The sequence below is a fragment of the Zonotrichia albicollis genome, chromosome 4 (genome assembly GCF_047830755.1).
Source record: "Zonotrichia albicollis isolate bZonAlb1 chromosome 4, bZonAlb1.hap1, whole genome shotgun sequence".
Taxonomy (NCBI): Eukaryota; Metazoa; Chordata; class Aves; order Passeriformes; family Passerellidae; genus Zonotrichia; species Zonotrichia albicollis.
In genome coordinates this window covers 39,677,636-39,695,543 of record NC_133822.1, presented here as the reverse complement: position 1 = coordinate 39,695,543, position 17,908 = coordinate 39,677,636, and the positions used below count along the sequence as shown (strand labels likewise).

General features: G+C 38.6%; 1 long non-coding RNA gene across 3 annotated transcripts in view; it reads right to left on the bottom strand.

Moving 5' to 3' along the window:
* The window catches only part of LOC113460231 (uncharacterized), a 39,207-nt gene that overhangs the window by 7,600 nt on the left and 13,699 nt on the right, over window positions 1-17,908 (bottom strand). The window contains exons 4-6 of one of the 3 annotated variants that reach the window (XR_003382011.2): window positions 13,323-13,478; window positions 12,137-12,390; window positions 6,892-6,945 (exon numbers count right to left, since the gene is read on the bottom strand). This is a non-coding gene — a long non-coding RNA (uncharacterized LOC113460231). Of the gene's footprint in view, window positions 1-2,084; window positions 6,946-12,136; window positions 12,391-13,322; window positions 13,479-17,908 lie in introns of those variants that run through there. The other 2 variants (XR_012580045.1, XR_012580044.1) reach the window with 2 other exon arrangements.

Below are 17,908 nucleotides of genomic sequence, written 5' to 3'. Positions count from 1 at the left end.
TATAACATATGGATAGATATAGCATATGGATGATGTCGGACTTAGGGCTTGAGGAAAAGCCTGCTGAAATACTAGATACAAGAAGGAAGGTGAGAGCAATAGCCTTTTCTTGGTCAGTGACATAGTTGGATCAGATTCATGCTGACATGTAGGCCCATGTCACTGTTCTGGCAGAGTAAAGGAGCCTTTGTTTCAGAGAAAATTGGCTGAATTGAATGTGAAACTGTAAGGATCGTTTAAGCTGTTGTACTATCCAAAGCTGCTTGTGCTGTGGGATGTTCCTGGTGTTAAACATGGAAACTCAGGGAAGCTCTCAGCTTGCAAGACTCCATGCATACTTCAGGGCAATGCATATTCAAGCAACAATGGATCTATTGTTCACTAGATGGAAATCCAAAGGACCACTTGAATTGCCTTCATCTTACACTCATACCAGTATGTGTTAATCTGTAATATAACCAGTAATGAATGTAATATAGAACACTGCTTTTACTGCTTTTACTTATGGGTGATTGAGAAGGAGGGAAAGGATTTTTCAGTTTTACAGCAAAAATTATTACAGCAATGTTTTACTCGACTCTGAAACATTTTTCTTTCAGCTGAGTAGCATTAGTCCCATTACTATGAAGAGCTTTTTTTACCTGTGTGAGAGGGGCACTCAGTAGCACAGATTTGGAAGTGATGAACAATTACAATTACATCAACATAATACATGTCACATTATAGCACATGTCCTTGTTTCTCTGTCCTCTTGTTTAAATTCACTGCTGGGAGCTATGTCAGCATCATAACAGAGGGAATCCTATAAGCTCTCCTTGGGGTACAATTTTGAGTATACATCAGCAAATGACAACTAGCACTTGGCTTCAGCTACTGATTCTCTGGCTACATGGACCCTTTTATGTCTGTATTCTTTCCCTTGAGGCAAATTCTTATTTATTTCCTGACTATTTCTTGATTTTCCTATTCTTATTTAATTCTCTTCCTCATATCTTGTACTATGTTTCTCTCCCTGCTTTTTTTTCTTTTTGATAATGCCTCATCCTGCTTCCCATAACTTCCCCTTCTCTCCCCTTCCCTATCATGTTTTTCATTACACAGATCATCCAGTCTCTTGGATGATCATTCTTATCATTCTTATCATTCTTATCATTCTTCCTCAATTCTGCATGTTCTTTCCTTGCCTATGGTGGGGGCACAAAGAACATGAGAAGAAACCCCCAGCCACTTCCAGCCCAGCTTACCACCTCTGCTCCATACATCAGGGATTTGCACTTTGGCTCTCCCATGCAGTGTAGTCCAACTGAGCTTTCACTGCCACATGGATGAGGAAGCCCCAACACTACTCCCATGCTGGCTTTGTGTAACCATGGGCATTATCCTTCTGCCAAAACATGGTGGGAACACACCGTTGTGTTGCATTCGGAGCTCTGGCAGCGTTTCAGTGTGGCTAACAAGCAGGTAGGGAAGCAAACTTCTGCCACTGTGGGACTGCCTACAGAGTGCTTTGCAAACAGCACTGCTGTTCTCTGACACATGTGGTCCATAAATGTACAAAATGAAGAGGCTGATGGATGGGGTAGGTACCTCTGTTCCAAAAATGATCTGATGCATGAATGCACCCTGCATTGAAACTTTTCTAAGTGAATATAAATGAGAACGCTGCCTATGGCAATCATCATCGCTGTCAGAGGAATGTAACCCTTTCCATTACAATTCACCTGGTTGATTCTGGGATGTTATGACATTGAGGAATTTCATTATTCTTTCCACCACAAGCAATCAATTTGTGCCTTGAAGCATAAAATTCAAGTATGCTTGAAGTTTTGCTTTGCTCACATGGTACATAAATGTTACTAGTCAAAGTTTTCCAGTGCTCTTCAAGTTCCTGTCACCCTTATTACAGCCTTCTGTAACACATGACTGTCACAGGCTGGCATTTTATGGCATAAGTAAAAGTTTTACTTTCTACAGGACACCTTTCTGGCTTCCTTCACCTCTAAAACACCAAGAACTTATAAAATAAGAAGACTCATTAGCAAGCAGCTCTCAAGGTCAACTTTTCTCAGTTTATACTTACTTACATAGCAAAGCTTTTACTCCTACTGGGATAAATTTAATCCAGAGTGTTTTAAACCCAGGTCTTTAGTAAAAGCTGAGAGATAAATTTGGATGGTGGCATTCTGGGGGATGGGGGGAGATTTTTTCTCCTCTCAGAGCTAAACATAGTTCTGGCAAATAGCCCCAGACTGAAATTCTTGAGAGAGTCATAATAAGCAAGCCAGGGCAAAGAGGAATGGTTTTTTCTCCCTGACTAATTCTTCCACATAAAAAGGTGAAAGGTCAAAGATGAACTTTAATACTAATGCAATTCTGAACTTCTATGCAGTAATCTGTCAGAACATTAAAAAAAAAAGTCAAAATAAAAAGTGTTTTATTGTTGGCAACAGTAGGTTGGTTTTATAAGCATGTATATCTCCATCCTGATTTCTTTTAACCTTTGGGAGAATGGGAACTTTGAGATATTAAATGCAGACATTAAGCAATGCACAGTAGGGGTTTTGTGAGTTCAGCCCACCCCATACTTTTCCTCTTATGTGCCCTTCTGCATCATTCCAGCTGACAAAAGGAGTCAATTAGGGCTGTCTTCATGTTATCACAAGCTCTCTTTCCCGAGCGTTTTTTGACCGAGACGGTCATTCTTGAGGTTAATTTCCTTCTGCCTTCTGTCGAGGAATATTTCATGTGGATTACCAAACTTCACATGCTCTCAACATAAAACAGTTCTGTTGATTCAAACTGCCCCTAAGAGAGGCAACTAGACAAATACATATGTGGATGTGCATGCACATTTAAAAATTTAAAAATATTTGCTCATGCTGAAGTCTATTTAAATTTAATCACTATAGCTGAAATACATGTAAGGAAAAATTTGTTATCTCTGGGTTTGTAGCACCACCCTTCTTGGGCTGGCAATGTACAAACAAGATGGTTGAGCTGTCCTTTTCACATTATAAGATTATCTGTGCTGGTGATGATGGCATACAACTTTTAATCACCATGGGGTGTGCAGATAGCAATCTAACCTGGGAAACACAAAGTATAACTTGGAAGTTCAGCAATGCTGGAGTGGCCAAATGCATATCAACCAGCAAGAATCTGCAGGAAAGCAAGGGGAGTGGCCAGAGCTCCAGAAGGTATAACTAATAAAGAAGGGTTGCATAACCTGGGTTTGTTTAGCACACAGACATGAAGACTGAGTGCAGGAGTACAGTTATGGAAGACAGAAAGGGACACAGAAATATGACCTTCTACAGAAAGAAAGAGAACAGCCTGTTTTCCATGTCTATGTAAAGAGAGAAAGAAATAACACGTTTTAACTTCAGGAAATAAAACTAGATAGGACAAACTGCCAAGCAATGAGGGAATAAAGCATTCAGATATGTTTTTGTGAAGATATTGTGGCTTCTCTATCACTGAGTTTTTACAAACAGCTTAACCAGCAAAAGTAGATTTCAACTCACCTGAGGCTGAATCCCTCAGGAAAGAAACAGGCATTGCCAGCATGTGATTCATGTGACCCACTCCCACCGTACATTGGAAGGAGACAAATTTCACAGTGAAAGTGCCTGTTTTCCTTCAGGGGCTGTGAAAGACTCTAGAAAATCAATTCAAATCTAAAGCTCTGTTTTGTAGATGTCTACAGCTCTGTAAGGATTGCACCATCTCTTGTCTCCGTAATGACACTGACAGATTGATTTTGTACTGGTAAAACCAGCAAGGCTTGATGACCTCTTCAGATTATTTCTAGACTATGGAGGAAGTCAAGAACTGTCACAAACCATTTGCTTAAACTAAAGGCCTAACTGAAAACCAAATTGCGTGTTCAGTAGGATGAGAGTAACAAAAATTCATTATTGACTAATTGCTGCTTGGCTGAATAGTTGGAACGAGATAGTGAATAATGTAATGGTTAATAAGCAAACAAGTACACTATCACCACAAAGTAAACAAAATGCCTTTCTTAATCAAAGAAATCAAGAGTAGAAGCAGCATAGATTTCCCTCTGAGTTGTTGACTGGCCTTTTCAAGATATCTTTTGTGAACCATAAAACTGTACAAAGAGGTAATGTGTGTATTGTTAGGTACACTGTATAAATAGAGGATTCCCATGTCCTGGGCTTATTTCTTTAGCATTACTTTTACTGGAAGAAAATTACTAAAAACTCTGTCATCTTGATTATCTGCAGCAAAAAATGGCAGAAACTGTTTTGAATTATATTCTCAGAAGACTCCCATTCAACCCTTCAATCCAGAAAAGTCCAAATTCACTGGCAGAAATTCCTTCCATGCCAATGATAAGCTGCTGAATCAGCTCAAAGCATTCAGCCTGTCTCACAATGAGTGCACTTAAGAAGCTGGCAAGCCTGGAAGGCAAATGCAATTATGGAACCCAGCCTTCCTTTAAAAAGTTTTGGATCCTGAGAATCAGCTAAAATTAAATGAATTGGTGTAATTTTCCCTCACCTTTTTCAAGGCAGTACTCTATTTTTCAAGGGAAAGTGTCATGAAAACCTCACCTATAAAGTTCCTCATGCTGAGAAATTAGCTTGGCTGGCACAACTAGTTATAAATGTGTACTGTGCCTTATCACTATGCTGTCTCCATATTTTCAACCTAGACTCGTGTAGGAACAGCAATGAGAAGTTACCAGTGGATTTAATGAAATCTTTGTTGGGTTTCCCATCTCAAACCTGCATGCTAGGACACTGGCTGAGGAAGGGGAAGTCTGGGATTGGTTAAAGTCCGACTGGTTTCACCTGACCTTTATGGGAGTCTGGTACATATTCATATCTTGGGGAAGAAAACCCATGGATTTCCCTACTCTTCGTCCCAGGCTTTGCATTTATGCTTGGATTTCCCCACAGATGTCTCTTTATAGGTGTGTGGGAATTTCACCACTAAAGGTAAATGCAGCAGGTGTTACCAAGGGTAAGCTTTCTCCTCTTCCTGCTTTATTTCCTTTTCATTTTTCCTCTTCCAGCTTCCTCACACATTTGGTGAGCTTGTGGCTGGTTTTCACACTTAGCAGGTTGCCAGTGGCACAAACCAGGCACTATGCTGCTTGTTGGAGAGGCCTCTGTCATTGTTTGAGATAAATGGAGAATCTGGACTAATGGACCAAATCCATCTGTGCTTACACTAAGTAAACACTAAGTAAGTGTCAGTAACTTTCACAGCCCTTGCTGCTTTGCTCAAGCATGGGAACACGTTTCCAGACCCATGGATATGGGTTAGATTTCAGGTTGCTTTCCCCTCTCTATCACATCATGGTGTCAGTTTGACATGCTCCAGAAACTGGAAAATGCAGTTGTTGAGAATTGTGCTGCTAGAGGTGAATCAGTCATATCCAGAGGTGATTACACATCTAGAAATGTAATCATTTAATGCCAGTGCCCCTCAGCCAGCTCCCATGATATTGAACTGCTGTTCCATGCTGTATGGCACTGATGGGGCAAAGAGGTATCTTGGCTTAAGTTCATTCTTAAACTGGAACAGCACTGTGTTTTGCATGTATGTAAGCACACCATGTTTTATTATTGTAGGATTCATGTTATCCTTGTAATTTCTTCACAAAAAGCAAGTGATTATCGAATTATAAACTACACAGAAAAGGCATCTACTTTGGAAAAAAAGAGGAAGGAAAATCTTATGGGAAAGAAAAGTGAAGGAATGTTTGGTGTTTGGTAGTTATTTTAACTCAGCACAAACAATGCTTTTGAAGAGGCACTTCTTGCAAATAAAATGTTGGTTCCCTTCTGCCTCCTGCCTCTCAAGCACACAGCTCCCTAGCATTTTGAAAGCACAGGAATTAAGTCCTGGCTGAAGATCTTTAGATGGGGGCAGGGGGAGAGAGTGGGATTGTCCATATGGCAGGAAGCACATGCCACAATCAGGAGAAACAACTGCCCCTGGGAGCAACTACGTTATTGTGATGCTTCTGTAAAACCATTTCCTTGAGGCATCTAAGAGACTATATAGAAAGCTGTCTAAAGGCAAATGTTTAATATCATACAGCATTTCCTTCTTGCCTAACGTGTTCATTAAAACTTGAACCTAATTCTTTTTTTTTTTTGAGGCCATGAATTCCTTCTCTCAAACTCATTTGTATTTATTTAGCTGAACAATAATTTTAGTAGGAAATTAAGGATGGACTCTGTCCTAAGTGTACTAAGGGTAGCCTTTTAAATTATTAGACACAGAGACAATTGTGTTTCATTTTGAAGGGGTTTTTTTCCTGATCATCTGAGGAAATTCCAAGGACCAGAGGAAATTAGTTATCTGCCTCCAGAAGAAAGTATGTAAAATTAAGTAGGTTTTTAATCTTTTACACAGTTTGAGGGAAACCTTCCCTTCCTGGGAACATTAGTTGTGCTTCATCAAGGCTTTAAAAATTAAATATATACAAAATTGTTTGATATATTTTGCCAAGGATGACTTCAGAGGTAAAGAACCTTCTTCTCATGAACTCTGTGCATTTTCCTCCCTAATCCTAAAATTTTACTCCAATTAAAGCAATAACCTTGCACATATTGGTAGAAAAACAGATGTGCAGGATTATACCAAAGGCTCATTGAACTTGTCCACCATCCTGTCCCTGTGAGTGCCTGGTAACTGTGGGAGGAGTGGAACAACATTTAAAAGAAGATCCTTCTTTTTGTGATCCATATCAGCCATTAGCAGTTAACAATTCAGTGGACTTCCATTACCAGGGGATTAACAATTGAGGGATTTCCTCAACCAAAAGTTGTGTCTGGGCCATGACTTTTCACAGTTGCCAACAGAGCCAGCCCTCAGGAATGTATCTAATTCCATTTTGAACACACTTACACTTTTGGCCTCCTCAACATCCTGTGGCAACGAGTTCCACAATTTAATGACGTGCTGTAAGAAAAAGAACATCCTTTTGTTTGAAATCTGCTGTTTATCTCTTCCTTGGTGCATCTGATCAATCTGTGCGTTCAGAAACAATCAATAATTATTTCTTATTCCTTTGCCACAGCATTTCTGCTTTAAAAAGATCTCTCTAATCTCATCTTAGCCTCTTTTATAAGCTACCTTATTTAGTCCTTCATTATATGAACAGCCATTCTATATTTATATCCCTCACTGAGATGTGATGAAGACAGTCACGTGCTGTGTACCAGAATCTCAAGAATGTTTTGTTTACCCTTTGACTAACATTGTGCTTGCATTACAAAGAACGATCAAAAGTTTTCAGGGATTTGTCAATGAATGAGTCTTAGATCTCTTACTTCAGTGTTAAAAGCTATTGTATCCATCTGGCATCTTTATGAATAATTCTGACTCTCTTTCCTCATGTAAATTACTCTGCACTTAGTGACTAGCAGACTACTAATTTCATATACCAACTGATTATCAGTTAGTGAGTATTGCACAATGCTTCTGGACTGCTTGTCTGTAACAAGCTTTGAACATTCCAGACACAATCAAGCATGGCCAATTGATCAATCAATTTTTTCATCTCTGGCACATGACAAATTTTTCAGAAATACAGAAAAAGGGAATTGTAGTCTACCCTAAATGTAATGACTTCATCCTTATGACTATTACTTTTAAACTGCAATTGGGCCAGTCTCAGATCATCAGCAGAGGCTGTGCTGTTGTCCAACAGAAAAGTACCATTGCCTATTTTAGAATGCAGAACTTCTGAATATTATTTATTACTTTGCTTTTGAACTGCTCTGAAGATGACTGTGACCCTTTCCAACTTGTGACTTCTGGCAGAGTTGCATTTGAAGCTTCTTATCTTTCTTCTGGTATTTGCAAGTCACTACTGTATGCAATAACACCAGGAGAGCAGAAGCTGCTACTTCAGGCAGGTTTTCAGTGTCCCCCTATCCTCAGAGAATGCTGGTATCCTGCAGAACGGCTTTGGTCGAGTGTAACAACCAGCCAGTCCTGGGAAACTGTTCTGAACTGCTACAGCTCTTGGTAGCATAAAGCTGTTCCAGCTGAGCACAGGAACAGCTGGGTGAGCCTGTCTGGAAATTGCTTGAAGATGGGTTGAATACTCCCCTGGAAACAGCAAAAAGAGCTCCCTTTGCATGGGATGTTCACTCTATCAGCTGAAAGGCCATAGGAGGGGTAACCAGGTGGAATAGGCTCGTGGGCTGATTATTTACCATATGAGAGACGTTAGGAGTGTTGACAGGAAGGACTATTAACACATTCCTTCTAAAAACAAACTCCATTCTTCCTTAAACAACAGCTAGCTTCTTGTTGAAGCAAAAGAACCAGCCACCTTGCTTTTACCATTCAGCTTTTAAAACAAATAAGACCATGATGACAGTCTAATTAGGTTTTAGGTTTTACTCCTCATGCATCTTTTGTTTATATCTGTATCAGAGGAGGACTAAAATCGAGCATGTACTGGTAGCTAATCTTGGTTGCAGTCAATTACAGGTAAAGGAAAAGTAAAAGTGACAAAATCAACAACAAAACCAAACTAAAATGTTGCCTATACATGAGAATGTCTTTAAATTATTTTTTAAATAGTTTGTAAGCTGTTCTAAGGATTAATCAGTTTATCAGCCAGGAAGAAATTGCATGTTATCATGATCTTTCTTTCAAAACTGATAAATTATTTCCATATGGGAATGCAAAAAAGGTAACATGGGACAGAATCAAACTGCATCTCAGTAATTTGTTACCTGAGACTCAGAGCTGTTCACAATCATTTTCCTCAGCTGGGGGTCATTCATATTAAAGCATGTCCTCTTAATGAGTTTGTACAACAGGCCCTCAGTTCATTGTGTATTTTATGGAGTATTTTCTCACTTTGTCTCCTTCAGCCTTGTAAACTACATGTAGTAGGTTTGGAAGATGTTTTAGTTTTTTTCCTGCATTTCAGTTTTCCTATTAATTTCTCTCACTTTCCCACCAGAGAGACAATGTTCCTAGTGTTACCAGGAGAAAAGCAGCTCTGTGGTTAAATCTTCTCCAGATACGTATCCGTGGCGCTGTGCACAGCTAGCAGATGTCAGATAGGCTGCTGGTGTCACCCAGTGGACAGAGAGGTTGATCACAGACAGGTGTCATGTAGAGAAATTTTTCTTTCTGCAGGAATATCTTGTTCCTGAGTGATTAAAACAGCCTTATTTTGCCATAGCAAAGATGACAGGATGTTTAAAATTACCTCTGTTCTACTGCTATGGCTGACACTAAAATGTACAGAGCAAAGACAGAAAGCAGTGCATGTTCCATTAGCAAGAATGAAGCAAAGAATAACCAAACAACAATTAGTGGGTGCTCTCTCCTACTGGGAGAAAGTAATTAAAATAACCAAGCAAAACAGTGTTTGTGCTGGTGTTTACAGAAACGTGGGGGGATTATCAAAACCCAATCCATTGCAGTTCTGTGCAATGCAAAACATAATTGCATTTTTGTAGCCTAATGACAGCTTGCCACAGAGGTAAACAGCTTGTCAGCAGGGGTGAACAAGATCTGGAGAATCCTTTCCTCAAAGTGTTACAACAGTAATGTATTTCACAACATGCAATGTACACCTTGCATGCAAAACTTCAATGGAATAAATCACTTATAAATTAATCTCCTACAAAAAAAATTCTAGTGTTTCCAGATCATGTATGAAAACTAAATATGTACTTAAAACTAACATCAGTGCATGTTTCATCTTACACTTTTTCTTGATTTGTGAAGAGAGCTTCTCAATGTTGCAAAATGAAAGCTTTCTTATTTTTTAAAGACTAAAATATGCCGTTGAGTGCTGTACATCAAGACTTTTTGCCAGAGAGGAAGCAGAAACAGGGTTAAGTACATATAGATTACTAGATCACATATATAATATTCCTTTTCTAATACTGTGGCAACTGGCATGTGCTTCTTGCCCCTTGCAGGTGGAATGAGAATGACCTGATGCATTGAAATTCCTGAACTGCTCATAGGTATAGAAGAGTCGAGGCTGCTGGGACAAACAGTCAGTACTCCTGAGGAGGAAAGATGAGCATTCTGCTCTCCTGATGCCTCAAATGTTCTTAAAATGCATTCACTCACTTGTAACCAGACCACAGAAGTGACTGCAATCGTTTTAAGATCCCAAAAACCTGCCAGAAGCTATGGTAGGTCTCTTTTCTAATAAGGAACCCTTACCCTTAAGGAACCCTGTGAATGTGTCTGCAGAACTGATATCATGTGTGAGGGGGCAAAGGGAAGCCAGACAACCCAGAAGCAATAAGGGAAGTACAATTATATCATTAAGCAGGTGGTACATTTTGCTTGACCAATTAAGTTAGTAACATTCCTTCTACATAAGCCCTTATAAACTCAAATCTCTCTTTCAGATCAGATAGCAATGCTTATTTACACTGTAAATTTGATGGCAGGGGCTTCTTAATGTCTCAATTTCTCTTTGCAAATCTATTTAACTTTTCCTAGAATTAACAGCTCCTCTGATTTATAAAGCTGGACTTCATAGTTGCAAACACAGAGGAGGTAGCTAGTCCCTGTGCAACTTTCTTATGGATTTGTCATAACTCTGTAGACCCCAGATTTTCAAAATCTTATGGCCCTACCATTAGTGGACAGGGGCCAACTGGACCAGCACTGTTGAGATGAGGAGGCAATATACAAACCTTTTTTTCCACTTATTTCCCAAATAGGTTTTTGGGTCAATTTTCCAGGAGAAAGGAAAAATATGAAAATTTACATCTGAAGACATCCTTACTTTCTTCCTCTTAAAGGTAGATATTTAATTCAGATTTAGCCCTTGATTCTTAAGCTAAAAATCCTGTTAGTGTTGAAATGTATGGGAATTCTCTCAATGACTTCATGAAGGCCAGAAGGTCACTTCCTCTATGCTAGCTTTTAAAATGCAAATCAGAAATGATAGTTGCTGTGTGACTGATTTCTCAAGAACTGGGAAAATAGGACACAGTGAAATAAGTAATTTGAATGCCTTAATTGGTACTGAAGCTGCATGTATGCAGACTCAAATCCTTTTAACATTTAAATTTCAGTGCAGCTCCACTCCTATCTGGTGGCAGGTGGAATATTTTGAATACAGAAGTCACTGATGTTTACTGTTGTGCTCTCTGTGCCACGATAAAAATGCCTTTTCAGTCTCTACTACCCCTTCTACTGTTAACTCTATTGAGAAATTTTGAGGTAACAGACAACATTCAGTGAACATTGAACAAAAAAAAAACATTTTTTTTTTATAGTGTTCATCATATTACTTATCTTTTGCTTTTCTGCCTTCCCAAACTTTAGCCTCCTCATACTTCCAGTCCTACATACAGACTTACACAAATATACTTTGTGCTGTGTATTTCCTTAGTACTTGGCCATGTGAAGGGATGATGGTGCCTCTTATTAAACCACTGCTCACTAAGTTTATACTGTAAGGAAAATTATCTAGTTTGAAATTTTCTAGCAGCATGCTTCTGTGTGGAATGTTTTTTCACTCATTTTTATTAGAAAGTGCTGATTCCTGGAAACCAAAATGATTCACTAGCAACAAAAAGATAGTTTTCCACACTGCTACCAAATGACAGATTTCTGCTCAACTAAAGCAAAAGCTTCTTGTGGTTACTAATCTTTGAGTCCCACAAGGCCACAGAAGTCATACACATACCACAGAGCTTCCTGGTACTCTGCCACAGAGTTCTCAAGTTTTAGGGCCCTGCTTTTACATTAAGTGATTTTTCAGGGTTACTCCCTCAGCTGTTTCAGAAAACAGAACGATGTAAGGAATTCACCTAAGCTAGGAATGGCAATTTACTCCATCTTCAAAGGTACAGATTCAAGTAATATTTAGTTTTCAGAAACATAAAATATTTTGGTAGGAAATTCTAGTATTTCTAAACTTTTGTTCCCCTCTGGAAATATTTTTTTTTAATAGGAATTTCCTAATTTCCTGTAGAACACATATCAGAATGGGTGCCAGTTAGAATTTCTGGTGAGACAACTTTATAGACAGTTTAGCAACCAGATAAACATAGAATTTTATAAAAACAAACCTCTTTAAAGTTTTTAAACATGGGTTGGAAAAATATCTACCATCTGGTAGAACCCACCTGAGCACAAGTCATACCTCTGTTTTTGTTTTTCCTGCATACAGCTGCTTTGTTTTGTTTTCACAAGTGTCCTTGTTTGTTTTTGAAGATGAGACAGACTGTTTTAATCTGCTCCTCAGTGGACATTTGATTGTCAATGAGATGATCGTACTCCAGGTGTGGTAGACAGGAAATCTGATGATTACTTCTGCTGCACATCTTTCCTTCCTTTCCCATAATTCTGTGAAGCACAGTAGGTCAAGCAGCCTGGGATGTCACCCACAGCATGTCCCTGCCATGAGAAAGATGAAGTATCAGGGAGAGTGTTACCAAGTTAGATTAACAAATAAATCAAGTACACATTGAAGAGCAGCAGAAAACTGTCTCTATAAATGAGAAGCCTAGGCCCAGTCATCCCCAATTATTTAAGGTGTGCTGTCATCTCAGCATTTCAGGTGTTTCTTAAGGCCTGATGCAACCAGCAGTGCTGCAGATCTCCTGGCTCCTGCCAAAACAGCCTCTGAAACCCAGCCAACAGGAGAAAGAAGGATGTGCTTTAACTGGATGAGCTAACCAGGCAGGCTTTGGTAGCAGCCAAGAGCAGACTTCAAAGGATACTCCCTAATGATCTGAAGGTCTCGTAGGCACCTCTTATCTCAGGCAGTTGATTGTGGTATACTAATTTTATCTTTATGTGAATGTGCTACATGTGTTAGCATTATTTGTCTTTTACAAGTGTGGTGAAGACTAATTTGTTTAAGAAGTCCTTTGTAAATTGGGGGGATTCTGTAGGTTGTTTGGTCCTGTAAAGCAGGCAGCAGGAATGCCAAGATCCAGAGCCTTATCTTTACACCTCCAATGAAGACATCATACCATCAACAAACACCTGCCACTCTGCTCTGGTTCACTCCTCTCTTGTTCCTTTAATTTTGCTCATTTGTATACACTGTGGAGTTTGTAAAAAACTATTGTTGCTATTCACCCATGGGAAAGGCATCAATAAAAGCAGACTTGCCTCAAAGATACAAGGGAACCTTGAACTACCAAAGATGCAGTGACAAATCACGTCACCTTTTCCTGTTAAAAGAAACCGCAGACACAACACAGGACAGCTGAGGATTGTTCAAGTTTGAAATGCTCCTGCTGTTCTTACCCACACACAATTCATCCCATGCCATGGTGTCATGGCTTGGAGGAACAGGTGAACTACTTGTAAACTCTTACCAGCAGTGTTTGCACTGGAGCCATCCTTGTCCAGCCTTAGTTCAGATTCCTCACTGGGAATTAATGGCATACAGCACATTCCTTCTTTTATTTACACTGAGCCCAGCCACGGGCAGCTTCTCTGATCTGATTTTACTATTCAGTAAAGCAGAAGCCCTGCATGAGAAAACAATGGTAAGTAAGGGAAGGTTTAATGGCAAAATGAAACAGATGAGCAACTTGCATTAGCAAGATGTTCCATGCCTGGGTGAAGTCAGGTTTCAGAGGACTGCCAAGGGTATTGCAAACCTCTTTGCTTTAATGGATTGAATGAAAAGGCATTCACCTGAGACTAGCAGATTATTAAAAATCAAATATAGACCATCTTGTACTTGTAAAGGAAAGGACTCAGGAAAGATGCTGTAAACAATTTCCCTCTGTTCTTCTGGCTGCCCTTACACATTTTAAGAAGGCAAACAAAGTAGCATGAATATGACTCTAAACAAACTCTGAGAAAGCAAGTCTGATGCTCAGATTTTCTATATATTACACTTGTCAGGTGGTGGCACTTGAAAGGGCAAAACATCAATCAAGCACAAGATACATAGAGCTTGTATCTTCATAAATGCTGGTTTAGAGAAGCATTGCTCTCAAAGAGAGTTTTTTGGAGGTAGCTTTCACAAATAGTATGTGATATAATGGCTAATAATACAAAAAATCCTATTTCCTAAAATAGTATTTAAAGATCTAATATGAGCATTTTTCCAAACCTTCACAACTGCAGCTTCCTTGTTGCTGCTTTTAGAATGTCTTATGAAGTACTGATAAAAACACATCATGAAAAAAGAGTGTAAATTCTTACTGTGTGGCATAAATAAGCAGTCAGAAAAGAACCAGCTAGTGACCAGGGGGAAACCAGTTCTTTCATCTCTTCTCCTTGTCCCCCTCATTCACCTGACAGGGTAAGAGTATGGTTCCTGCTACATGCTGTGAGGAGAAGCATCTGATCTACAAGGAGAGGAGTTTCTTACTTGGGAGCTTGGCTGCTCTCTTTCCCCTTCCCTTGTGATCTCTGCACACCTGAGGTAATTGAGAGAGCATCTGCAGACTGAATGATGCCCTTCTTAAGGGCTGCAGAGGAAGGTCAGACATTTTCTGAAGGTGTATGCAATTCCCAAAATACACCAGCACTGCCAGAATCAGTGACAAAGGAGGCCTTGATTTGGGAAATGATAGTGGTTTTGCACTTATAAATGTAATTCATCCACTCTGTGATACAAAATGGAGAGCTAATAGTGACTGTTAATCACACAATTACAGAAACACTGAAATTATAACTATTTTTTGCTTCTTTTCAACAAAATCTTGGTTTGCATGCCAACATTCTGTATTCTCTAAAAATGTTAGAGATTCTACCATGTGACAGTGTGACCAATAATTTAAATGCTGCAAATACTAATCTTTTTCAGATTTGCATCTGTGAATTACATCTAATATAAGTCCTTTCAGAAGAAATTAGTATAAAGATTCTGTGGCTGAAGATACTTAAGGGTTACATTGCCAAGAATCAGAATAATTTTCTCATCATTAATTTTCTCTAATCTCCTCTAAATTTAATTTTTTTTCCAATAGTTTGTCCAAATAATAGCAGTTTTGAAGGAAAGTATTTTCTGCCAGTAGAAAATATGGATGCAAAGAACTACTAAATGACAGGTAATGGCAATATATCTGGTTTTAATGATCGCTGATTATAACACTTAGGGCAGAGAATTGAAAGGATTAGCTGCTACTTAAAGGTGCAGCCCAGAGCAGGACATGAATTATGTTGCCCAGCTTCTCATAACCATGATCATGTCTAGTCTGGGAGAGTCCTTGGGGTGCAGAAGCCTCCCAGACAGATGTGGAAGCAGACACTAACAGGGCTCCAAACACAAGGGTACTACTGTTAGAATCCACCTCTTGAAGAAAGACAATCACCAGCTATACTTAAATGTAAAGAGAGTATTTATCACTCCTGTTACGGTTACTCACTGATTTTATTGTAAGGCAATCAGATATTTGCTGGCTTATGAAGTTTTGCTGTGTATTAACTATTTGAATTGCCCAAAAACTAGAGCTATTTTATTGCTATAAAAAAAGATTATTTGCTTTTTGGAAAAGAAGAATATTAATTGAGAGATTCTTTCTGACTATAAGAATCACTGTTTAAAATTTAGAAGGAAGATAATTAGTAAGAAACAAAGAGCAAAGAACAAAGACAAATTCTGATTTATCACAAGGTTTAGACCATTTTTGGTGTTTCCAGCTGAAACATGAAATAACAGTTACAAGTATTTAAAATGCCACTAAATACAGGCAATATTATGATGTAAGCAAATATCATCTTCCATATCCATTTTCAAAAAACTAAAGTTTAGCTTATGAAATATAGTTTGAATTTTTGTTTCCAAACAAATAAAAGGTTAGATTTTGAATAAGTTCAATTACTAGTTTATCTTCCCTCATTTAGAATGTTTCCTTGCCATGTAAGCAGAAAGCTGTGCAAATGAGAAGTTGGGAGATTTTTGCTAAATATAGTGGTGTTAGTAGTAGTAGCTTCATGGATTGTGTTCTAAGCTACATATTGTGGACATCTTACAAGGTGTCATTTAATAACTGAAAAATTGAATTTCCCAGAAGTTCAGGAGTAAATCAAAATTTCTCTTCAAATTAATAAGATGTATACATGCTACCTATATGCAATGCATGCTTTTACCTTTTCTAGGCTAAATGGCTTCATACATAACAGGAAGATGGAAATAAAATCTAAAGAAACAGAATTCTATTTTTGTTTAACTTGGTTCATAGATTTCTTCTGCTTTTCCAACTGTTTCATAAATTTATTTTTCCTGACTGGCAAATCACGCAAAAAATCTATTTCACCAAAACATGTTTCAATCTAACTACAAGACAGCCTTTGTCATAAAGATGTAGAGTTTTGGCTGGATAGTTAACCTAAATGGACACACAGCACACTGCATGGAAGTCAAGACCAGGCAGATATCAATCAGGATTTCTTGTGGCTTCATTCAGCACCCACCTCCTACATCACAATAAATTATAGCTACCTCCGAATGGGCAGTCAGTATACTTGGCATTTTCTCTGGCAGATCAGGGAACTCTAGATAAACTACAGATAATATTTAACCATCCTTTCAGAGGAAAAAAAAATATTCACCTATGTTCTGGTTGCACCTAAATACACTGGATGTAGGGTGGTAGAGACTTAATCAAGAATTGTGAATAGAGAATAATTAAATAATTAAGGAAACTAGACTGAAAAAATAAAGGCAGGAATAGGAACCTAACTACATAGAAATAACTGTCCCTTTAGGCCAGACCTAGGTGGACACTGGCATAAATTCACAGGAGTTTATATTTAATCTCTACACACTCTTCATCAGTCAGTGGCAAGGCAGTTAGCACATTTAAAAGGAAATAAACCTGGGGGGTGTAGTTGTAGGAAAGCTCATCAGTTCCAGAGTTTGCAGTGAAAACAATGTTTTTAAAGGGCCTTCACAAAATACAGTCCTGCACCAGTTACAACACACCAACCCTTCAAACTGGAAGAGCCACACCCAGCAGCGGTGCCAAAGAGGAGCACACACTTTCATGTTGCTACTTGTAGAAGAAGCTAATTGCAAAGAACCCTGTAATCCTCACTGTGAAGGATTCATTAACTTTAAAGGGCTAAAAAGGATCTACTAACTCCAACAAGCTTTCATATTTATGTTTGCATGGAAGAATCATACTGAAGTCTCACAGAGTGATCCAAGACAGTTGGTCATAGATGAGGAAATTATCAATTACTCAAGGATGAAGTCTACAAACAAGTTTTAGTACTGTCATTCTCATTTAAATCCTGCAGAGTTAGCTTGTAGCTTAAGAACTGTGGACAGAGACAGCTCCTAGACCTTTGTCTGATGACTTCTGCCTAAAGTAAGTGTACTGAGACTGTTCATGTTTTGGAAGGTGGTGCTGCATAGCAGGAAGATGCTTTCTTCCTCTCAAACCACCTATACATCTGAGGCAGAGGCTGAGGAGTCACACATGGACAGAATTGGGAAGCTCCAGTCCTTGCTTTCCCTTTAACTACAGTGGGAAGGATTTGGACAGTGTTTAGACCCCAGTAAAAAAGTAACATTTTAGTGCATAAAAAGTTTTTTCTTAAAATTGTGGTCACTAAAGCCCTTAGCACTGTCTGTGCACATGGACCATGAACAATGCCCTGGTGACACCAAGCAGGGGTCTTGGAACTGTTGCTATTTAATCCAAAAGTCAGTTTGCACCAGCCTTTTCCAGCCTGACATTCCTACCCCTTCAAATGTTATGTTCAAAAACTAACAGCTTTACTAGACTCATTAACATTTTCATAAGGCTTCTGAAAACATCAAATTAATTTGATACATTTGTTAAATTTTATGATCTGTAACATTCTGTAATCTGTATTTGATAACACAAAGTCTTTCAATAATTATACGCCTTCAATTTTGCACACTTAGTAAAAACCAAAACTGTAGAAGCAGCATGATATTTTGAAATATCATGAAGATTTGAATTTGCCTGCA